The following is a 24,827-nucleotide window of genomic DNA, read 5'->3' on the forward strand; positions in this document are numbered from 1 at the left end:
AATATCAGAAACAAAGATGGAGAAAGACAAAATTTCACTAATCACATTCCAAGTGATCTCATAAATTTATAAAGTTGTTGATCTTCACTGAATAAATTCTATTATTGTTGAAAGAAAACACCTGGGTCTTAGCATATTTCTGAGTTCACTTAAGATACATGAAAATACTTCAGAGGAAATTGAATAGAAGACAATATTCCATTAGGAGAACATAGCATTCAGAAACTGATCTAAGCTAGAGACTAAGAATTGTGAAGATTCATAGCCTTTTAGAACTATATCGGATCCTAACTAAATGATCAATGATGAATGTCTTTATACTTTTAACTGACAGCATTTTAAATTCTATTTCTCAAGTGTCCATGGGGCGCTTAATGAGTGATAAAATCTGGTAACTTTATTTGCTGAAAACACAACTTCTAAATTCTCATTATGTACAAGTCCTAATCAGGATGTATGGTCTGACTCCTAATCCAACAGATCATATAGGCTCATAACCTAAAAAATTCATATACACCCGAAAAGATAAAGACTTCTTTCAGGTGGCGTTGTATTTAAGCCATCTGCACACGTTTACGTACAGTCAGTCACTTCAGAAATGTATGTCACAATTAGAGTCCTCTTCTGCTTTAGTGAACAGCATGACTAGGTACAGAAATAAGAAACTTTAAAAAACATTAAACTTTCAGCTCCGTCATACAAACTGCTCTCTAAACAGAGGCAGGGCTGACCATATTCCTGGGTACAAGGAAGGTAATAGAAAAAATTATTCTCTGATGGCCATTATGGAATCTGCCCACTTCCCCATTGCCAAGTCTATAGTCAAGAAATAATGAAGGAATGACTCACGCACGTAAAAGCCTTGTTACAATCCAAATGCCTAACAAGTTCTAAAGTATAAGTGTTTATCCTGCTACTCAGGTATTTTTTCAAAATTGCCTACAGAGCTGGTTTATGAGCCACGCTTGAAAGTCAGTCTTGTTAAAGTCATAGTTACACACACGCACGTGCGCACACGTGCACACACACACACACACACACATACCCCTCAAGTCCATAAATCTTGAAGTTCTTCAGGCCCTAGCCATGGCTCCTCTTTTCTTCCCACTGAATAGCCTTTCCCTCGTGTAATCTCATCTCGTCTCATCCCACGGTCTTGGATAGCATCTCTATGCCAGTGATGCCCAAACTTACTGCCACACTCCATTCTTTTTGACTGAGCTCTAAATTCATGTGTCCACCATCTACTTAATATTCCCACTTGGATGTCTCATAGGTATTTCAAATTCTCATTTCCTAGACAGAACTTTGGTTCTTCCCTCTTGAGCCAGCTTCTCATCTTGCCTTTGTCATTTTAGTAAACAGCACATCTATCTTCCAAGATGCTCACCTCCAGCTCCCTCACCTCTTGTACTGGTCAGGTTTTTTCAGGTGTAATTGACAGAAATCCAACTCAAACCAGCTACATGCAAAGGAATTATATGATTCATTTAATGGGAAAAATTCTGGGGTAGTTCCAATAGTCAAATGGAGTACTGCCAAACCACAGCAGCCAGGAGATTCTATCACACCAAGATATGTCTCAATCTCTTTCCCCTTCTCTTCTCTCCAAGGCTGCATCCTCTACTGTTTCCTTTGCCTTTCTCCAAATGACCTTGAACAAGACCACTGACAGTTCTCATGTCAGACCTTTATAACCTTCTACTAAAGAAGGAAAGTCTTCTCCTCTATCTCCATTAGGAAAATCCCAGGAAAGGATACTGATTGATCCAGCTTCAGTAATTTGCAAGTCCTTGGCTCAATCACTGTAGCCAAAAATATAGGACCCAGTGACCAGTGATTTCCTTGAGAGGGCGGAGTCTGTACCAGAAGGATATGTAAAGAATATTCAATTCTATGTCTACAGTATAATTTGAATAGATTCAATTTTATGTCTCCATTTTTGATCATCCTAGTCAACCCTATTATATGTCTTCTCACTGGTCTGCCTGCATCATTCTGATCCCCATGGAATCTACTCTTCAGAGTCATCAGGATGATCTTTAAGAATCTTAGTCTCATTATGCCTCTCTTCTGTGTAAATCCCTTTAATGACTTCGGATTGCTCCTAAAATAAAGCTCAAAATCCTTACTGAGACCTACAAGGCCCTGGCTCCTATTCCCCTTTCCAATTTTACCTTCTTGTCCCTCTGGTGTGAGTTCAATTGCCAGCACCTCAGTGAGCTCTTTCAAGGTAATCCAATCTCCATTACCCCACCGAGCAACCCTATACCCCTAGTCTCTTCTTTGATATTTAGTCTATGGCTCTTTCTATGATATCAACCTATTGTTTTCTTCATAGCCATCATTACTCTCCAACATTACCTTGTTCATTTATTTGTTTTTTGCCTGTCTCCCACTCAATATAAGCTCCATAAAAAGAGTACTTGTCACAAATGTATAAATGAATGTATGAATGAATCTTCCACCATTCTCCCCCTTGTTCATTATGCTCCAGCGACAGTGACCTGTTCTCTCTTCCTCCAAAACACCTACAGAATTCTTACATGATTTCTCTTTACCTAAACCATTCCTGTCTGTCAGATTTTTTTAAATTACATTTTAGGAAAACGTGAAGTGTAATGTACATATAGAAAAGTGCCTCCAACAGTTACGTACAGTCTTCTAAACGACCCTGAAGCCATCATCCAAACCAAGAAACAGAATAGGGCCAGCTTATGGTTACAGCTTCTTTGGGAAATTTCCTTCCTGCTCTGCTCAACCTCAAGGCTACTTGTCTTGATTAGGAGAGGTTTACCCTCCTTTCTGGTTTACCCTGACATTGAGGATGTAGCTCAGCTGATTGGTAGGAGGGTCTCCTTGGGTGGGGCTGGGTTTCGACACTTGTTCCTCTCTCCCCTTGAGGTCCTGAAAACAAATTCAAGATCATCAGGATTGGTGGCAAATTTCCAAGGGCAAAAGTGCCTCAGTGCTCACCTTAGGGTTCTCTGTTCTTTCTTCCCCATAGATTTCAACCTGCTTGTGTGTGTGCATGTATGTGTGCACGCACATATATACATGCATGTGTACATGTGTTTGTATATTTCATCACTGTTCGTTGTCCTCTCCGAGAGGGTTGGTTTCTTAACTTGGGTTCCCTCAAAAGCATACTCTGAGACAAGGATTTGGGAGCAAGTAATTTATTTGGATGTGAGACCAGAGTCATTGGCAAGGAGTAGGATGTGATACAGGGAAGAGGGGAAAGTCAAAGTTATATAAGAATTACAGCTATGGGCATCTAGGGCCCAGTCCTGCTGGGAACCCTCTGACAGACTATAAAACCCAACTAAGTGTGTCCCACTGAGGAGCGGTAAAGCTGGGGTATTTATTTACACACTCCTGTCTCCCAAGCAAGAAGCTGCAGGGCGTTTGGTCTTAGGCTCTTCTAGCAATCTCTGGGCACAGGTCAAGCACACTCTGGTGTCTGAAGAACATCTTCAGGCAGAAGGACACCAAAGGTGTGTGTAGCATTCACTAGAGTTGGTCTCAATAACTCAGCCAGCCATATTCCCACCATCCTTCAGCTGTTACCTTAAATGTCCCCTCTCCTAGCCCTGAGCTATAGATCGGGTTCCCTACTTTATTTGATCTCATGGATTCTTGGACTTTATTCTTCATAGCACTTATCACAAATGTGAGTATATAGTTATTTGTGTGATTTAATGTCCGTGTCCTCTACCACCTTGCTACTCAAATGCCAGCAACGTTGGCATTAAAAGGGAGTATATTAGAAATGCAGAATTATCACAGACACACTGAATCAGCATTTGCATACTAACGAGATCCCCAGGCGATTTGTATGCACATGAAAGTTTGAGAAGCTCTGCTCCACTAGACTGTGTTTTCTTGGGGGCAGTGGCTGTGTCTCTCTTCTTCACTATTTATCCTGGGTCTCTAGTGATGTAGCTGGTATATAGTAAGCACTCAAGAAATAATACTTCACTGAACACACACACGCCAATGCACACCTGTGTAGGCATGCACACACATAGTACACACAAATATGATAAAGCACCAGTGATTTAGTAAAAATGCTGTATGTTAGTAATTGAACACATGGAATTTTCTAGCTTTTTGTCAAAAATCAGATTATCTTCCCACGGAGCCAGCAGTTCAGGGACCACTGGCTAGCGTGTCTCCTAGCAAATTGATCTGAAGTATGTGATAGTTTAGAAACTGTTGTTAAGACATTCTAATAACAACAAAGTAGGCAGCATTTTTATTTAGGTTTCTGGACAGCTCACCGTGGCGCCTGACCCAGCGCGAGTTTCACGCTGTGGTTCGGGCTTGGAGGATTTGTGTGGTAAGTGTGCTTGATCATCAGGGCAGGCATGCCTTGAGATGAAAGTGGGCCTTTTCCACTGTTGCCTGTAGAATTTCCACTTCACAGAGCTGGAAGAGGGAGGAAAAAAGTCACAACTACTTACATTCAAATGCTATTAGGAGTATCTGTTATCAGTTTGTAAGAACTAGGGATAATCAGCAGTTATCTTAGCATTTACCTTGTAGGGGGCAGTGGGAACCCTGAAATTATTATTAGCCAGACTGAATATCTGGCCCATTTTAAGGCCTATGTATCTGATAAATTCACATCCCCCTGCACAAGAGACTTGACATTGGCTGTTCCAGAGATGTGATTTATTCTTACTATAATACGGCATTTCAAATACATTCAGAAGATTTTTGTTTGACCTTCAGATTTAGCATGAATTTAGCATGAATTTTTGTTTTAAAATAGCAGTGATTTAGGCAAATCTATTCAATACGATCGGACGCCATATATTTTCTTGGTGCGCTACCTCTTCATTTTGTACTGAATTCACATAATGGGACATGATTTATTACATTGGGGAGAGGGAAAGTGCTGCCTGCTACATTACGGTTCTAGAACACACACCTCTGTCTGTGAAAAACTGAAGACCTTTAGTATTATATTTTTGCCAAATTACACCTTTTGTGAATGGTCTTACTGTGGGTTTGGCTTTACAATTATTGACAGATCGGAATAATTTCTAGCAATTTTCTTTCAATCCTTCATATTTAGCGTAGGAATTCACAATTTTCAATGTATTCGTGACCATGTCATTGTTTCATAATAACCGTTCCACACACTCTCTGATTGGCCCGGTGCTGACCGGAAGGCTGGCTGAGGGGTCCTCTGTGGAACTGCAGTTTTCCTGGTCTTCTGTGTAACAGGGTCACCTGAGTCACAGGATATGGAGGTGGAGGGCAAGGAAGGAGTTGAGAAGGACATTGGCCATTACAACCTGGGATGGTCTGGGGTGATGGCAGCCTTGCAGGAATGGTGTCTAAACGTGCCTTCAGGATGAAGTGGGGGAGACATGAGGGCAGGCGGGCTGTGCCTTTTACGTGCTCTGGGTCTTCCGCCCAGTGGCGTGGAAACCCAGCAGAAGATCTCAGGGAAAAGGATGGGTAAATCCCTCTTCCCTCACGCCTGGAGCGCCCTGAGGACTAGGAAGCCTAGTGGAAGCTGATTTCAGCCCAGAGAAGGCGTCGCAGCACAGTGGGAAATCCTCTTTCCCTTCTGTACTGAGAGAAGTCAGAAAAGCCTCTACTGTGTCCCCTTTGTTAAGTGATGGGCACACATCCTCTGACTTTGCTACACCTAGAAATCTCAGCCCAGCAGTGAGGGCCCCCCTGCCCCCCGCCCCCTGTCCTTCTCTGACTTTCTCTTCATGTTGCAGGATAAGCTCTGCTTTATCCTTCTTTAAAGATGAAGGATAAGCATTCAGGAATAAACAAGCATTCATTCATTCAGCATATATTATTGGGCACCTCCCACGTTCTTGGCACTGAGACCCATACTGGGAATACAGTGATAAATAAAATAGAAACATCTCCTTGCTTTAAAGGCATTTACGATCTAGTGAAAGACATAAGTAAATTAACAGATGGATAGTTACCAAGTGTGAGAAGTGCTATGAAGGAAAATAACAGGGAATTACAAACTCGAATTACAGAGAGCATACACTTAGCCTCACTGGTCCTGGAAGGGTGAGGATGCATCATGCCAGCTGAGGCCCCAGGGTGAGCAGGTGGTGTGAGAGTAGAAACAGGATCAAATCCTGCTGCAGGAGACAGCGAGAGTGGTAGCTCAGAGTGGAGTCTGCGAGCCCCCGTGAATGTCGGAGTTCCCTTCTCAGGGGTGTTGGTTGGGGGAAACACTGCAGGCAGCACCTGCTTTTCGCTTTTATGCAAATTTCACCTGCAGTCAGTTGAGTCCTGTCAGAAGTCTGACCTACAGTCACAGAAGTTCATGGGTTTTCTAACACCAAAAGAACCCTGCCTTCAGACTGAAGTTCCATTGTCTCATGTCAAAATGACATAAATGGCCTACTTCCGGTTGAGATCTCTCCCCAGAGGAGAAACTGCAAATACCCTTGAATCTTTCTCTTCCTCTCTTCCATGAACAATTGGCCACTCTTTCCTGTGGTTCCACCCTAGACGTGTCTCTTGACTATATCCTTTGTGCTCTTTCTGCTCCCGCCACCTCTGCCCTAAGTCACATAGACTCTTGTACTGGCCTCCACACCAGCGTCTCACCTCCACCCTGCAGCTCCCCCTGCCCCACCCAGCACGCTCTGCCCTCCACACGCTCTGAGGTTATTGTAAAGCACACAGCTGCTGACGTCACCTTCCTTTCCCCACCCTCCCCACTCTTCTTGCTCCCAATTTAAAAAACTCTGCATGGCTTCTTATTTTCCTCCCACAAAACTAAAGCCTTTGCTCTGTGAACACACTGCTTTGTATTATTTGCCTAGTTTTCTGTGTGATAGTTCCGGCTTCCCAACTACATTTCTTAAGCCAGTAACACTTTGTAATGGGACGATATCTACACCCTCCAGAACAGCAATAGCAATAGAATAGCAATAAACAGGCTGTTTGATTAATTTCAACAGCTAATAAATTAAGTCCATGGGTGTCCTGCGTTATCGCTCGTGGCTGGTTGGAACCATGATTTGCCTTTTCATAATTAAAATAATAAACACCTGCTTTATTTGACTAATCAGAATGTTTGGGTCCCTGTGGGCAATAGCTTTCTTCGTTTTGAGCCCTTGGTCTGTACACACTGGAGGTCGTTTTTGTGAGGGCAGCGTTAACCCCACACTAAATCATCCGCTCATTACTTCAGATACTGCTCCCCGAGTTCACCGCACCCATGTGCTCTCCTTTCAAAGCAATTGGACAGAAAATAGTCTCAAGGTGTAAATCTTTTAGTTCTTTAAGTATAAAGAAGACAAGTTAAACATGATCACAGCTTTAAACTGTGTATGCTTTCAAAGGAACTCAAGTGGAGGTCTCTCTTATTAGTACTTGGACACAAGGAGAAGAGTCTGGAAAACACAGGCTCCATGGGCGTGATGAGAGGAGAATCCCTTTCTTTCCTCTTTCCACTAATGTGATCTGAGGTCCTACTTCCAAGCCTGCAAAGCTGTTGGTGAATTTCCATGCTGTGTCCTGAATAGTCATCAGGGGTATTTTGTATTAATACCTTCTAATAATTTCAAATATTCTGGTCTTAAATGAAGAAAGCCAAACATGAGAAAGGACTGAATTTGGCAACAACTGTCTCCACCTGAGACTCATGAGGATCGCAGTCCAGATGCTCCTGAGCTCATGCTTGGTTTGGTCCGGATTCCACCCATCAGGGAATTCCCTCTGCTTTGTGGATGTCCAACTGCTTCTCAGGAAATGGCTTCAACTTCTTCCCATCCCAAACATGAGGAAGTAATATTTTTTCTTACCATTATATTTAAATCTTCTCTCTTTAAACTGCTACTTAACTTGCTTAAGAGTATAATTACCAGGGAGTAGAATGCCTTAGATATGAGAAAAAGAAACAGTAAAATCCACTTGGAACAACTTTTAATATGATATGTCTTTCCATTCCTTCCCAATTATAGTCAAACCACCCACTAATCTCCATTACTGGCAAGCCAGACTGTCCACCACAGGGAACTATCTCATTTTGCGTAGTTGCTCCATGTAGGGCCCCATGCTGCTTACTGTGATGTCCCTTTTCCTGATACATACCCATCACCTCCCTACCACCTACCTACACTGCGTCTCCAAGAGGAATTACTTCATTGATTTTGGGCTGTAATATTTACTCACTTTTAATAGAAAATGTCAGCATGGCAGGAAGGACTTGTCTGATATTTAGAATTTTGGGAACAATCCCTAAGCCATTTTCTCTGAATTAAAAAAGTGCATCTTCCTTTGAAATTCAGAGTGCATCTTTTACTCAACGCAGAGTGAGGCTAAATCAGCATATTTATTCTTACATACCGTATTTATAATCTTATAGGGCCAGATTTTAAATGCCTTCTAATTTATATGCTCCTGCAAGTTGTCCTCGTCTCCTTTGTCCACCTTTATAAATAAGTCTTTATTGTCTTAAATGAAGCAACTGAAATTTCCTAATAAAGTTAAAATGCAAAAAGGGGCCTATTGCTTTGGAAAAATGAAAATCACCTATTATATGGACTACTTTTTAATGGGACTGGATCAAAATTCCTAAATGTAGATATTTTTATTCTGAAAAGTTCTGACAAGATCATGATTCTAAATCTTTCTTAGCTTTACTTTTTTTCTTAAACTCATGGCATTATTATATCCATATATATTCTTGTTAAATGCTGTTTTGACTTTGATTAATAGTCACCAGTATAGTAAAGGGCATTGTCAGAGATGGAGGAGGAGGGTGGGAGGAGGTCAGAGGTGGGGAAAGGTGGGAGAATGGAAGGAAGGGTGAAGGCGGGTTTCTGCTTGTTCATCTCTATCTCCCAACAGGGTGGAGAGATGGACTTGATGGACTGGGGCTTCCTCCTTTCCTCCCTTCCCAGGCCTCCACAATTGGGGAGACTCAACCGTAACCACAGCTCTATTAAGGAATTACCAGGAGAAGGCTGGGGAATCAGGCATGGAAAGGAATGGACATGGTTGCTATTGACACGTGCTATCCCACTGTTGGGGCCTGGACTAGGTTTTCCTTGACAATCCACCTAGAAAAGTATCCTAGAAATGTTTGGTGTTGGCCACTGCCAGTATGCATATCATGTGTTACTGCTTTATCTTAGATTGGAGGAATGAGGATGGATTTGGTGGGATTTCCACCTCTTGAAAAGAGGTAGAAATTCTCCATCCCTCTTCTTGTTTCTGAAACAGTTGAATAAATCATTTTTGCCCAGGGTATAAAATTAAAAGAGGAAAGTTTCTTTTTAGCAAAGAATATGCTACAATTCATTTCATGTTCCTATTACAAAATAAGAAACAGTTTGACTAAACAAAATCTGGGACTGAAGTAGTTTATGACTGTGCTTTTTTTTTTTCCTTATGTTGACAGAAAGCTATTTTTAAAACACTTAAGAACCTGAATAGTGTTTTTGTCTGAATTAACAAATTGTTGTTCAAACGGTTAAAAAGGCATTTTTATTACATTTATGAAAGACTCAAACAGACAGGAGACTTCACAAGTGAACAGGGAAATCAGCACAAAGAATGTTACATGGACCATTTATTTTCTAATAGTTGCATCTGAGAAATGAAATTTGACTGTCGAGTGTGGGTGGTGAGTGTTGCCATAGCAACCTGTTCCTTAGAGGAATCTGGAGGGTGATCATAGTGGCGAGGGTAAAAGTCAGGAAACAGACTTGTCGAGATGTATTTTGAGGCGATATGAGATCATGGATATTTTCATTCAAGGTGCGTGAAGGAGAGCAGCTCCCAGAGTCAACGATCTTAGGTGAGAGGTTCAACACGGGGCTTTGGTTTAAGCATTTGATCATTATGGGTTCTAGCAGCTTGGGTTCCCACAGTGACAGTTCTTGCATTACGCAGGTGCAGCAGCACCAGCCAAAGTGAAACAGAATGAAGCCTACTTTCTCATACATCATAATAACAACAGAAGCGCATGCCTATTTCCCCAGGTGTTCTCTGGAGTACTTTCTTGCAATCTTCATAAGAACCCTATGAGATAGGGAATCTTGTTCTCCCCATTTGACAGATGGGGCAGCTGACACTCTGGGAAGTTAAGTAACTTCCTTTAGGTTGATGTTGAAGATCATTTGGAATGGAGAGAGGATGGATCCTCGTAGCAAGACCCATGAGTGGAATAAACAATATATTACTTCTCCCCACTGGGAATTTTAGAAAGAAAAAGGGTGTGGGGGAGTGGGGCCTTAAGTCAGGGAGTGTTGGCTTGAAGCTCTTCCAGCTCTTAAGACCTGTCAGCAGAACCCGCTGTACCAGTGTTGGGCAGAAAGAAGGTCTATGGTCAGGAGTTACAATGCCCTGAGTTCATGGTCACCCTCCAGGTGACCAAGACAAGCCATTTTAACCTCTGTGTGCTTTAGTTTCCTAATCTTTCAAAAATGATAAAAAATAGCCGGCCACTTTTGTGGCAGAGGTGTTGTAAAAATACAATGAGGCAATGAATGTGAAAATGGTTCAAAAGCTCAACAGGACAAAATAAACATAAAGGGAGCATTATTAGGGTTAATGACCATCAGCATTATTTTCAGCTGTTCTCAGCCTGATAATGAGTGTGTATTTTTTACTTATCTAGGGAGGATATGAGACTGGAATCTGGTTTCGAAAGGCAAACAATTCTGGCTGGAAGGTTATTCAGATGGAGTATAGAGAAAGAAATCTGTTTAAAATGGCTTTAGGATTGGTAACTTTTTTTTTTAATATTTTATTTTTCCTTTTTCTTCCCAAAGCCCCCGGGTACATAGTTGTGTATTTTTAGTTGTGGATCCTTCTAGTTGTGGCATGTGGGACACCACCTCAGCATGGCTTGATGAGTGGTGCCACATCCGCATCCAGGATCCCAACTGGTGAAACCCTGGGCCCCCAAAGCGGAGCACACAAACTTAACCACTTGGCCACCAGCCGGCCCCAGGATTGGTAACTTTTATAAGAGCTGGCATGTATTAACAGTTTACCACTTGCCAGGCACCGTTCTAAGCATATTTTGCCTGTTTTAACTCATTTATTCTATATAATAGTCCTATGCACTAGGTACCATTTTTATTTTCCCAAAATTTATGGAGGAAGACACTGGGAAGGAAGGTAAAAAATAAGCTTCCTCAAGGTTGCAGAGGTAGTAAGTGACAACCCCAGGTCTCCGGGCCGCAGAGTCCGTGCCTGGACCTGCCGCACTGTGCTCCCTCCGCGGTACCTGTCATTCTTACATTAAAGATAAGGTGGAAGGGTAACACATCAGCAAGTGGGCGTGTAAATTCTTTCTATTTATTTGTTTCTTTTCAGTAAAAGGAAAGAAGCTCTTTCTTCTAAACTACCTGGGTGATATACATATTTAGCTATTGGGAGAACTAGGGAGCATTAACTCAATAAAATGCTGATTTTTTTTTAATTCCAGTTATTTCACCGAGGGATAGTTTTAGGAAAATAACAATAAGAGAGAAGCAGTTAACTTCTAGCCAAGATGTCAGGTTATGCCATCATCCATCCAGCTGCGTTCAGCAGCGGCTCTGGAGGCCAAATGCTGCCAGGAACAAAGGATGCCTATGTCAGTATGTCTGCTCTCCAGGAGCTTTCTGCCTGGATGTGGAGATAGGACGTGTATATGGTGGGGAAGGTAGGAAACAAGAGGTTCAAATAAGATGCTCGAAGCCTTCAGAGAGAGAATATCGGTACACCTGTGTGGGTGGGGTGGGGCAGGATTATGCCTTGGTTTTCCCATCCCTTTTTGTCTATAAGTAACCTCATCTGCTCCATGATTATATTCCTTTAACTATCGTTCATATGTGTTACTAATTTACTGTCTCATGCATTCTGCCTATGTCTCACAAGCTACTTGTTTACTCGTTATCCATACTTAGCATATGCTATGAATTATGCCTTCATGTCATAAGCTACGAATTTACTATCTATCCTTAACACTTCTTATGCATTTCATCCATCTCATTTGTTTTGTAGTTTGTAGAGCAGCATTGGATAGTCTCAAACAATATGGCAAACTCAGATTAGAAGATGTGATGTGACTCGACCTGTCTTCAGTGCTTATGTAAAGTTCATCTGGAAGCAAGAAAATGTAGAGATTCGAGAGAAGGGAGCTCAGGATAAAGCATAGGGGAATGCCCACTAAGAGCAAAAAGGGGAAGGAAGATAATCCAGGCAAAAAAAAAAAAAAAACTCAGAGAGGAGGAAAGCCAAGGTTTCTTTAAAAAGTATCATAGATGTCAAAGGAAGAGTTTCAAATTGAGGAGACGCAGAAACCGTGAGATTAGGGAATCAAACCAAAAGGGTCCCCCTGGAAACACTGACAGGAGAGAAGTCTTTCCCAGAAGATAAAATCTCAGCTGAAGCTGTGGCTGTATCCTGGCTCTCAGAGAACAATGACAACAAACAAGGAGTGTGTGAGTGAGGAGAGTGGACATGGGATGGCCAGACGTCTGTAACATGGGTGTTCAATGCGCGGGTGTTGACAGCCATTGGATCAGGCCCCAGCTGGTGGTCTGACTTTGGATAATTTATTTAACCTCTCAAGACCCAATTTCCTCAACTGTAAAATAGGATAATGATAGTATTTGTAGGGGTACAATAAAATGAGATAATGCATATAAGTAAGGACCTAATAAATTGAAGGTATTATTTTTGACTATCATTTTTAACAACTATTAGTGAAAAACATTAAGCATATGGGAGAATTTGTTCGGAACAAAATGAGGGCTCCTCCACAGGACTCAGCATCGAGGTTAACAGAGTGTAAGACAGGAGGCCGGAGGGAAAGATCTTGGGCTGAATGTGTGGAAAGGCAGTGGAGAGGGTCTTCCAGTTGGCTTCCCCTAGTTCCTTCCACCTCTCACCTGCTTTCATTCGTCTGTAGGCCTGGAGCTAGATGATTAAACTTAATACATTTATTCCTCTCATCAATAGCCACACTTTTGGGACAGTGTCAGAAGTTCCTTTATATGTGATCCAGGTTCATGAGAACTCTCTCCTTTCATAAAAAAGGGAATAGTAAGGGGGACCCACAATCACTGAGCCTCATTTTATTACTGGGAGGTCTAGGAAAGCGTCTAAATGCAGTCATTTTCAGGTAGTGTGGAATTTCTCATTAAGGAAAAACATTTGGAGAAATAAAATCATTCACAAAATCCTCTCGTTAATTATCGTTTGAATAAAAATCTACTTCTAAAAATTATTCACAAGCTTATGCACAAAATTAAACTCATAAGTAGTTCATTTGTGGATGCTTAAAAAAAACTTAAGGTCATAGACCCACTGATTCCTTTGGAAGCCTAGAACGAAATTTAATCTTGACTTAAAATTCATCTCCATTCTCTCCCACCAGGTTTCTATCCACCATTACAATTCAATCTTGCTGATTTTATCATGTGTGGTGGGGTGGGTGACAACAGGATACCAAGGCAGATGCAGGTGGTGTGAAGGGAAAGGGACAGGCGTGTTTGAAATAAGCAAAAACACGCAGAGGACACAGTCATTGAAACACATTTGAATCAATGTAAGAAATTTGCATATTGTTACCAGACCCATTGTACAGGTCAAAGAACCTATTGTTATTGACACAGGAATGGTACTTCAACAAGGACATCTTGTTTTCTGGGATAAAAGTGACAAAGACACAACAAGTTATACCAACTGGAGAAAAAACTTCAATGCAATTATAAAGATGAGAACTTGATTCTTTTTAGAAGGATCATAGATGAGATCATTTAAAGATGAGTAAGTCCTTTCTAACTACATGCCCTGCTGTTTACGAAGGAGAAATGGTATAAATAGATCCCCATTTTCACCAATATGCAAACAATTTAATAATAGTCAAAGGATGATTGAACAGCCACAGAATGAAAACTCGTCCAGCAAACATTTCCTTTATTCATTTTCAAGTATTTTCAGAATATTTATATTTGAAAGTATTTGGAAAAGTATAAACACAAGTTATGCCATGTAACTTAGAATATCTGATTAAATAAAGAAGATACATTAAAATTCTTTAATTTGTACCTTGCTTTTACAAAATGGAAGGTGGTATACCGTGCACTTGTGGAAATAGAAGTACTTGGTGTAAACAATCAACAATTTTCTTTAGCCTATGGATGAAGAACAATATTTTTGGACATAATTTCAGTAGAATGAATTTTTTCCAAATGATAAATATGCAAATTACATTACTGTTGTTTCCCCTCTTGGAGTGGTGAATTTTCCAAATCAAATTTTTCCTTGCAGCATCATAGATATAGTTTAGCAAGGTGATATGAAGGGCAATGGCAATTATTGGATATTAAAATTCCTCTGGAAAATCTGCATAGCGTATGGAAACCACATCTTTTCCTCTTAAACTTATTTTCTATTTTTACCAAGTTACACATGTATACGATTTAGCATCAAACAGTGTAACAGGCTTGTTACTAAAACAGCACCCCCCTGACTACCGCTCCCTATTTCCCACTCCTCACACCTTTGTGCTTTGATACTGGCCTACATCTTTAAATAATATGTTTATATTTTATCTTCTCGATGTTCCAATTTTACACCAAAGAAAAATGAGGGCTTAATTCTTTTTCGGTCACCACCCACTATATACATGCACACCTCCCAGACTCTCATCTGCCAGTATAGTTCTGTGGGTTTTTTTTTTCAATTTCTTTTAGAATAGCTTTAGATTTACAGAAAAGTTTCAAGGATAGTACAGAGAGTTCAAGTGTCCCTTGCCCCCACTTTCCCATATTGCCGCATCTCCTCTTTATTTACTAAGTGTGCTGGTGTCCTCTCCTTTCCTGCTTGGAGAGGTCTCTCAGAGCCCCGCACGCCCCGGGACAGACTGAGTCAGCTCTGAGTCAGCTGGAGCTCTGAAGTGGTGGGAACCGCATTCACCTTTGTTTCTCTCTTGTGTTGTTTCCTTGATTCCTGGACCCTATGTCTTTCTCTCTCTCTCTCTTTGTCTCTCTCCTGTTTTTTTATTTTTAATTTTTTTGTTTATTGCCTCATTTTCATGGAGCACGTCCTCCAGGGAGACATTGCATGTCTGACAATGACTTTATTTTACCCTTGCATTTAGTGGGTATTTGTTGGGTCTGGAAATTTAGGAAGAAAATGATTTTCCTGCAGTATTGTGAGGCATTCTTCTATTTTTTTCTACATTCCACTGTTGTCCTTGTGATGTCCAAGTCATTCTCCTTTTTTTTTTTTTTTAAAGATCGGCACCTGAGCTAACAACTGTTGCCAATCTTTTTTTTTTTTTTTTCTGCTTTATCTCCCCAAATCCCCCTGGTACATAGTTGTGTATCTTAGCTGCACATCCTTCTAGTTGTGGCATGTGGGACGCCACCTCAATGTGGCCTAATGAGGGGGTACCATGTCCGCGCCCAGGATCCGAACAAGAGAAACCCTGGGCCACCACAGCGGACCGCACGGACTCAACGGCTCCGCCATGGGGCCCGCCCCGCCATTCTCCTTCGTAATCCTTCTTATGAAACCTGTTTTTTCTTCCTTGATACTTTTAGAATCTTCTTTGTCCTCACATTTGTCTTCTAAAACCTCTGCTCTATTCTCTGAATATTACAGGAATCTTGTCTGCTCTTTTGGATTTGTGACCAATAAACCAAACAGTGTATTGAGAGCTCTGTGTGCGAGTATACGTGGTTTGTTTTCTAGGGTCTTTCTCTAACAGAACCTCCAGCGTAAGTCAGTATATGATGCTCTTTCCTCTTCCCTAGTTAGAGTCCTCAGAGAATGAGCTTCTCATCTCCTAGCTGGAGGACAGAAGCCCGGCTGCTCACCCCCATTTTAATATCCAGTCCTTCAGTCTGGAGACAGTATATTTTATATTTTGCAGAAATTAAAACTCCCAGGATGAGGAAGGCACTGTCATCCAGCTGCTCAGGGCAGGGGAGAAGACCTGGGAATCTAACTCCTTTTCAAAAAAGACTTTCAGTTATAGTTAAATTTTTAGTCCCAATCTTCCCTTAGAGGTTAGTGGTATCATTTGAATCTTTTGAGAATTCATCAGTATAAAATTAAGTTGCTTCTCAGATGCCTGCTGCCAGTTTAGGATTTAGCTTCCTTGTCCATCCGCTTTCCAGTTTCCAAAAACTTGTCACCATTGTGTTTTTTCCAATTATCTTTGTCCTTGTTATGCTATTTAAAAAATCCCTTTATTGTTGTGTTACTGGGATCTGAGCAAGGGACAAAAGCTAATACATACAGTTAACTCACCATTTTAACAGGTGTAACCCTGTCATTAACCCAATGAGAGCAAACGTATTAGAAAGGAAAAAAAATTCACATATCCAAAGCTATTTCCTCTCATTTGATGGGAAATCAGGGCAGAAATTAGAGTAAACGCAGAATGTTTAATGCTTTTAGATTTGCCTAAGACCTCTGACTGGACTTTCTAAATTCATAAACCTTCCCTAATTGTTTAAACTTCAATTTATTTGAGTGTTAGGAGTTATTGAAACACAGAGTTCACGAGAGAGGAAAGCCTCCCCGTCACGCTCCAAAACAACTCTCAGTGTTTACTGGAAAATATTTTTTCCTTAGGGAGAGAAGGTTAAGACTCCAGGAAGCTTATCTGGGTCCTCTCAGATCCAAACTGTTCCACACAATGGCTGGATAAACACGGTAGTGACTGATTACGACAAAGATTCTGATACGATACGAAGGAAAACACAAATCTTAGAACAAAGTAACTTTGGAAAGAATTAAGGATATCCTTAGGAAATACGCCTTTCACTACATAGTTAGGCGCACGATAACTTGTCAATCTAGGCATGTGCTGGCGGGAACTGCATAACTGCAACTCTTACTAGACAGCTGTTTCTTGAATAATCACTCTGGGATACTGTCTTGGAGTATCATATCCCTTTTAAAATAACTTGTATTCAAAATCATTAGAGTATATATGTTTATTTATGATAAAGGCCCAAATTTACGCTAGTCTTAAGTTAAGCAGTATCTGGATTGTTCCCTCAGATTCTTTATGTCAGAACAACGTGTGACAATGCGATGGACAAGATTAGCTTTCAGTTTTGACTTGGAGATTTTTCTGTGCAGAATTTTTTATGCTTTTATTCTCCTTGAAAAAATGGCAGCACAGCCCATCTTAAAATAATTATGCTCTGCTCTAAATACTGGTCCCTGGGAAAATTTGATCTACAAATGGGAATTATAATAGAAGCAGCTTTTTAGAAGGACAATTACACAAGAATTGCCAAAGTGTTCGTATCCTCTAATTTTCATTTCAAGGAATTTTTCCTTGCCTCAGTTGAGAACCCTTCTAAGTGCATCCTACAGGAGAGATTACACTCACTGTTGTGGGACTCTTAGACCATTAAACTCCTAAATGAGGCTGTGCCTCCCTTCACAATTCCTGAAGTGCGTTCCTGCTCTTTGACATTCTTCTACAGATGAAAAACAAAAAATTAAAAAGGGGAGAGACATTATAAAAAAAAGGAAACCTGCTCAAGCATTTTATGAGGCTAACTCTTATGACGAACACTAGGTGGAGAGTTCTTTCTTAGAAACCATGAGCCAGAGAACTGGTTTGGGGACAGAAGTCAGGAACCACTATGCCCTGGAAGATGACACTGATGCTAGAAAACTTTGAGTCTATTGTTTTGGATTCCACTCTGTGACTTCTGCTGCAAATGGCCCATGAAATATACTCATAAATCAGGATTTTGGGGGGCTTACTTTTTAATGGCAGAGAAGAAAAATCTTAAGCTGATATTGAGAAGATTGAGTATGGATGTAGAGACTCCAAATATGAAGCATACAGCTGCCAAATTTGAGGGTTTCTTCTACGAAAGGAAATCATTAAAGGAAACATTCAGACGATTCCAGCCCCATCTGTTAAGTCATCTTAGTCGCTGAATCTTCCCAGTTGAGGCTCTAGACAGTCGAGAAGAGAGACAAGCATTCCTGTGAACATGATCAAACCATTGCTTTAAGCCACTAAGTTTGGGATCATTTGTTACACAGTAGTAGTAACTAGAACAACTGCTTTAGTATTTTTTCCCTCTGGTAGCCTTATCATTGTATTCCAACAAAGAGGGTTGAAGGTGCATAGCCTAGGAAGTCATAAAACATCACTTCTGCTGCATTCTGTTGGACACTTATGAGTCAAAACCCTACCTATTTTCAAAGGAAGGAAATATAGACCTCATCTCTTGAAGGAAGGAGTGTCAAGAGCATATGGGATGGGAGATAGAGTGTGGCTATATCTCTGGAAAATACAACCTGTCACCAGACTGGTTAAATAAATCATGGTACATCCAAATGTTGGAATATGAGAAACTGAAAACAAATGCTTGAAAACTATTTAACAATAAAGGTTGTTCATGCTGCAATTATGAGTAAATTAACACAGACACACATAATAGAACTTATAAAGTAGAGTAAGAGAAGAATATGATGCAATGCTATTAATCATTAAATATGAACAAATAAAGTGAATACATTTCTGCAAAAGTATAAAATGCCAAAATGAGCATGAGAATAAATATAAAAGTTGAATAGATTAGTACTTATTAAAGGCATTGAAATAATATACAAAGTCTTTGCCAACTCCTAAAAAGGAAAAAAAGAAGACAGAAATAGATATGTTTGATCAAGAAAGTTTTACAGGTGATTTCCATCAAATATTCAAGGAATAGACAATCCCCATATTTTATAAGTTGTTTCAGATAATCAAAGAAAAACGAAAAGGAAAGCTGCTCAAGCATTTTATGAGGCCAGTATAACCTTGACTTCCAAACCAGATAAGGATAGTACAAAAATTTAAAAATCCATGTGTATTTCACTTATTAACATGTATGGAGAATTCTAAATAAATTATTCACTAGCTTTTGACAGAATATTAAAAATAACACAAGACAGGGGCATGCCCATTGATGTGGCAGTTAAGTTCACACATTCCGCTTCAGCAGCCTAGGGTTCGCCAGTTCGAATCAAGCCATGCTGTGGTAGGCATCCCACATATAAAGCAGAGGAGAATGGGGGTGGATGTTAGCTCAGGGCTGGTCTTCCTCAGCAAAAAAGAGGAGGATTGGCAGCAGACATCAGCTCAGAGCTAATCTTCCTCAAAAATAATAGTAATAATAATAAACCAAGGCAATTACTAAGGGTTATCTCAGGAATGCAAGGATGGTTCAACATCAGAAAAATTTATCAGTGTCAGTTACCAAATGTAAATCAATGTAGAAAACAATGCAGAAAAGACATTTGATAAAATTTAATACTTAACTGAGACTGAAAGAAAAAAATCTCAGAAACAAAGAATTGAAGGAAACTTCTTTAATTCAACAAAACCTCTAAACCAAAGCCTACAGCAAATTTTACAACAAATGACAAAAAATTAGACACATTTCCTTTAAGTTTGAGAAGCAGACAAGGGTGCCTGCTCTCTCCACAAAGCTTTAACATAGTATAGCTGGACATCCAAGTCAAATCAGTATAAAAAGGGAAAGGACAATTGAAGGAAAATGATAAAACCATTGTTATTTGCAAATATATGATCATCCACATTGAAAACCAACGAAGTCAACAGGCAAATTATTAGTTAATAAGAGTTTAGTGAGTTTACTGAATAAAATATTAACTTATAAAAATCTATCACATTCTTCTCTATCAACAACAACCAACAGCAAATTAAAATAGAAAATAAAGGACTATGCACAATAGCAACAAAAACTATAAAGATTTTAGAAAATAACATAAAGAATAAAAGACTTTTTGGAAAACATTTTAAAATTTTATTAAAGAATATAAAAAACAAATTGTGAATAAGTGGAGAGGCAAATTATGCTTAGGAATGAGACAACTTAGCATTTTAAAGATAAGTCTACAATTTCAATATTATTTTAACTAAAATTTCATAAGGATTGTTGGGGAAGTTTGAAAACAATTATAAAATATATTTATAAGAGCAAACAGTGATGAGTAATGAAAAATTTTTAAATGAAGAGGAAAATAGAATTTACTACATAGTTGTGAAAACAAAAATAATGTGTTACTGGCTCAGAATAAGCAAATAAAATAGAAAAATAAGTAAAAGAAGTGCCATGATTTACAGAGTACCATTAACTCTGTGTGCCTGAAATACAAGAAAATAACAGAGAAAAAGACAATACACAGTATACAAAATATCTTGTACATGTTGATACCAAAGGAAAAGAGGAGAAAAAAGACTAGGGAAAGTACTTAGTTTTCATTTTTAAAAAATCTTTTCGTTTTTTTAATTGGAAAGAATGACAAAAGTGTTAATAGAGATTATCGTTAGGTGTTGGAATTATGGGTTTTTAAATTTTATTCTTTTCTGTTTCCCAAATGTTTGTAGACTAAACACATATAATTATTATATTAAATAGTGTCCATTTAAAAAAAAGGAAGTGGTATTTGAACAGAGTCTCTGAAGATGGCCGGGAGCTTGCTAAACAGATACTAGCAGGCCAAGTGGTCCAGATGAGGTGAACACAGGTGCAAAGCATGACTGGGTGAAAGGCTGTGGCATTTCAGGGAACTGCTATATAATTTAGGATGGCTGGAATGTAGGATACACATCTGGACAAGTGGTGGAGATGAGGCTGAAGAAGCCTATAAAGTTCAGATCAAGAACACCTTCTGTTTCATACTAAGAAGTTTGAAAACATAGGAAGGTATCAAACGCTTTGAATAAGGAGAACGGCAGGCGGTGTTCCACATTGTCAGCAGTTTTGAGAATGGATTGGAAAGGTTGTATGAGGGAAGATAGGAGGCTATCGCAGGTGGAGGGTTTCATGTGGTAGCCAAGGGAACAGAAGAAGTCAAAAGGATGCTTCTGAGATTCTGAGTGCTAGTACATGCTGATTCCATTAACCAAGATAGAGAATACAAGAGCATGGACGAGGCTCTGCCAGAGCCTGAGAGTCTATGTGTAAAAATCACACTTTATGAATGAGATTAATTAGATGTATGCTAAATGTAACTTTTTCTGAAACAGAGTTGGGAAGAACAGACAAAGGCAAGCCATACTCGCATTTATATAACGGCTATGGGATAGTTTAACTCCCTCTGTCAATCTGAAACATGATACCTTTGGAAGACAATTTGTCACAGAGTAGAGGTGGTGGTGTGTGTTCAGCACTGTTCATTAATAAAAAAGACAGAATATGGAGACAACAACCAGATTGGGTTCATGGTACGCTGGAAGGCTGAAGCCAGGACCTGAACTATGATAAATTCACCAAGTTCTACCCTGGGAGACCGCTAGGCAGCCCAGCCGCTGGTTTCCTCTCTCCATCTGAGATGTATGGGAGACATCTAAATGGAGTTGTCTGAAAGTCACTTGGAATTGGAATGACTCTGGGGTAAAGAAGGAGGGCTTGGACTTCTGGACCACCTAGGTATTAGATTCCGCTTTAGGAGTGAGGGAGGGCCCCCAGGAAGAGCATGTAAAGTGAGAAGAAAAGCAGGTTAGGAGTCGAACTTGCACAACATCAACATAAGGGGAGGCGGCAAGGCACAGCGATCGGCAGACTTTCCTTTTTAGGAATATTTACTTATCAGGAAGTCAATAATCCAGGCAAGGATTTGAAGTTTAAGTGTTTAAGATTTAAGTGAGGATGGTGGCAGCAAAAAGAAAGGAAAAGACAAAACGACGGAGAGAGACTGTGAAAAAACAACAAAGTTTTAAACTGATAAAACAGAATTCCCAGGAGGAGGATGGCAAAAAAGTTGTAGCTAAGATTTTGAACTGAGAGAACGAGCCAGCAATCTAAATGACACAGCAGAAGAATTTCGGTACGCTACCATACGGTACCATACAATACGCCAACGAAAGTCTTAAATTCTTACAGTACCATAAGATTTTATGAAAAAGATTTAATGTTGGTGGAAGAGCAAGAATTTGTTTTGGGGGCATATCAAATAGATATTGACAGGACAAAAGGTGAGGTTTTGAGCAGCCATCTTATTTTTGTTTCCAGGTATTTATTCATGCTTCGACCCTTCCAGGTAGTGAGAATGCACCACTAGAGGAGTCTGGTTTGAGGCTAGAGAGAAAGATTCGGGTAGCATTCACCTGGCAGCCTCATCTGATACAACGTGAGTAAAAGAAGTTTCTGCCGGGACAAAGTGAAGTGGAGCATATGAGAGAAGGGCAAAAAGTTATGAGCAGGGCTGTGGGGCATGTTTGGAGGCTGAAGTCAGAGAAATCTGAGAACAGGTATAGTACAGGCTCCTGGAAAACCAAGAGAAGAGTTTCAGAAAGAAAAGATGGGGAGACTTCCAGGGTCTGGCCCTACATATAAGGAACTTAAAAGTTACCACTTCATCTTAATGAGTAAAAAGCTGTACAAACTGAAAAATCAATGATTCTTCTTGTATCTCTCAGAGACGTGAGGTCACAGGGTAACCCACTGCCTGCAAAATTGCGGAGACAGACACACAGATACAGAAGTTCACACTCACCTGATCAGAGACCTCAGTGGAGACCAGCGCTGGGCTAGGAAAATCTCAACTGCCGCTGACGAATGGCTAGAGGCTCAGTGTGGACAAGCCTGAGAGAGAAAAATCTAGGCAGACCCAGCCATTGGGGGACCCTCATACTTTCTGCGAGTTTTACTCCAGGAACTCTACCATGTTCTCATAATGAAGAGCAGAGAAAAATCCCCTTATGCCTCCCCAGGAGGAGGGGAAAGTTAATCATTTTGAAATATGCTAGACCACTGTCTGTTTCGACAAGGTCTGCCTTTAAGAGAAACTATTTAATCAGAGCTTAACCTGCTGGGGTTTATCAGAGCTGAACTGACCTGAGGAAAAGGAAATACCCAACTCCAGCCTCCCTAACCTTCCACACAGGAGGAAGGACATCCCGAACAACGGCTGCCTCTAGTCATCCTGTCCCACCTAGAGAAGTGGAAAACAAAACTGAGAATCACTTGTCAAGTTCACAGTCCAACGGCGCAGTCTCACTAAAAGACTGGGACCTGGTCGTAGGACTACAGGATGCTTCCTCGCCCCCGTGTCCTTGCCACATTACTACAGGCCTGTTTACGGCAGTTCCTTTTACACAGTGCATCCTGTCCCCTTTTCAACAAAAAATCACAAGGCATGCTAAAAGATAAGAAGCACAGTCTGAAGAGACAGAGCAAGCATCAGAACCAGACCCAGTCATGGCGTGTATGTTGGAATTATCAGACCAGGAATTTAAGTCAACGATGGCTGATACTTAAGGACTCTAATGGAAAAGTAGGCAACATGCAAGCACAGATGGGTAAGATAAGCAGAGAGATGGAAATTCTAATAAAAGAATGAAAAACAAATAATAGGGATCAAAAACATTGTAACAGAAATGAAGAATGCCTTTGAGAGGCTCATTAGTAGAATGGACATGGCTGAGGAAAGAATCTCTGAGCTTAAGGAAATGTCAATAGAAACTTCAGAAACTGAAAAACAAAGAGAAAACAGATTGAAAAAAAGAAAATGCAACTTGCAAGGACTGGGAGATCACTACAAAGGTTGGAACATACACGGAATGGGACTACCAGAGAAGTTATACAGAGCAGAGGAGAGGGAGGAAGGGAAGGAAGCCAGGAGTGACCACCAGGCTTAGTAGCACGACCTCGTGAAGGTGTGTGTAGCCTGATTAAAATGCAGGAAAGCTAAGCTCTGAAACCCGTTGCAAAACAAATAGTGCTGTTCCTGTAATCCAAAGGGTTAGTGTTGTAGAAAAATTACAATGCTCAGAACTTTTCTCCACCTTCAGTTGATAAAAGGTAAACTTCACTCAGTGACCCGAAGAACGCAGAGTACTGGTGCGTAGCCACATAGCAAATCTTGAAGAATGATTAGGCATCGTAAAATGGCTTGATAAAAAACTTCTCAAACTGCTCTGTTGTTCAAAATCCTTAACTGGGTCTTGAAATTCGGTTTTATTTTCCTTGTATTTGAGGCTGAATTTTATCTTCAGGAAATAACCTGGAAGGCCATTCTTATTCATTTCCTGCTTTGAATATATCAAGTTTCAATCAGGAAAATGAAAAAGGAGGAAAAGAATGAAGTATGAAGTCAAATAAAAGACAGGACTAAAATAACTCTCCTAAAACGAAAACAAAATATGCTAAAATCAGTTAGAATGGGCTGAAAAATTAGGCAAGGAGAAAAATCAAAGCAAGAGTTTCATTACTACGTTCTTTAAAGATGCAAAGTATTTCCCAGGCTTTGGGTATGAAAATGGGCAGGCATTAATGCTTTCTAGTTAAAACCCTAAGAATAATGTCTTTTTATAATAAGGCCTTGTCACAATATTGCCATAGTATGGTTTTCTTTTTCCCACTTGACATTAAATATGAAGCTTATTTTTATATCAAATAAGAAATGTTATTAAGAAAAGAATGTTAGAAGCAGTGTTGTACATCTGAACTCAGAGACTACTATTGCATGTGAAACATTGATTTGGGTGACTTCTTTGATAAACAAGATTGTTTTGTTGATACTGAATAAGACGGCAAAGCAGATAGGACACAGAGAAGAAATGAGCATTTCTTGCACATAACAGAAGGGCACACTGCTGAATAAATTAAATACAACTTGAAAAAAATGAAGATACCAGTGCTTTAAAAGCCTGAAGCTAAAAGGCATAAGTGAAAAGGACCAACCGAAGAGAGTCATGTGGACTGGATTGCAATTCACGTTCTCTACGCTAACCCCCATTTTCTTCCGACTTCAAGAGGGGTCATAGTGTCAAAGTCCTGCAATTTGTGCCATTAAGGGTAGTTGACTGCTTAGGAGAAAAC

At 40.1% G+C, this 24,827-nt stretch overlaps 1 protein-coding gene across 4 annotated transcripts in view; it reads right to left on the bottom strand.

Annotated features, from left to right (window-relative positions):
- CLEC14A (C-type lectin domain containing 14A) overlaps positions 1-23,928 on the bottom strand; it is a 29,759-nt gene extending 5,831 nt beyond the window's left edge. Inside the window, exons 1-3 of one of the 4 annotated variants that reach the window (XM_070274424.1) lie at positions 22,501-22,948; positions 17,746-17,943; positions 4,284-4,431 (exon numbers count right to left, since the gene is read on the bottom strand). The gene's annotated coding sequence lies outside the window, so the exon portion shown is untranslated. Of the gene's footprint in view, positions 1-4,235; positions 4,432-13,906; positions 14,142-17,745; positions 17,974-22,500 lie in introns of those variants that run through there. The other 3 variants (XR_011441064.1, XR_011441065.1, XM_070274428.1) reach the window with 3 other exon arrangements.
- Between the last annotated feature and the right edge of the window lie 899 nt (positions 23,929-24,827).

Source organism: Equus caballus, chromosome 1, assembly GCF_041296265.1.
Source record: "Equus caballus isolate H_3958 breed thoroughbred chromosome 1, TB-T2T, whole genome shotgun sequence".
Lineage (NCBI taxonomy): Eukaryota > Metazoa > Chordata > Mammalia > Perissodactyla > Equidae > Equus > Equus caballus.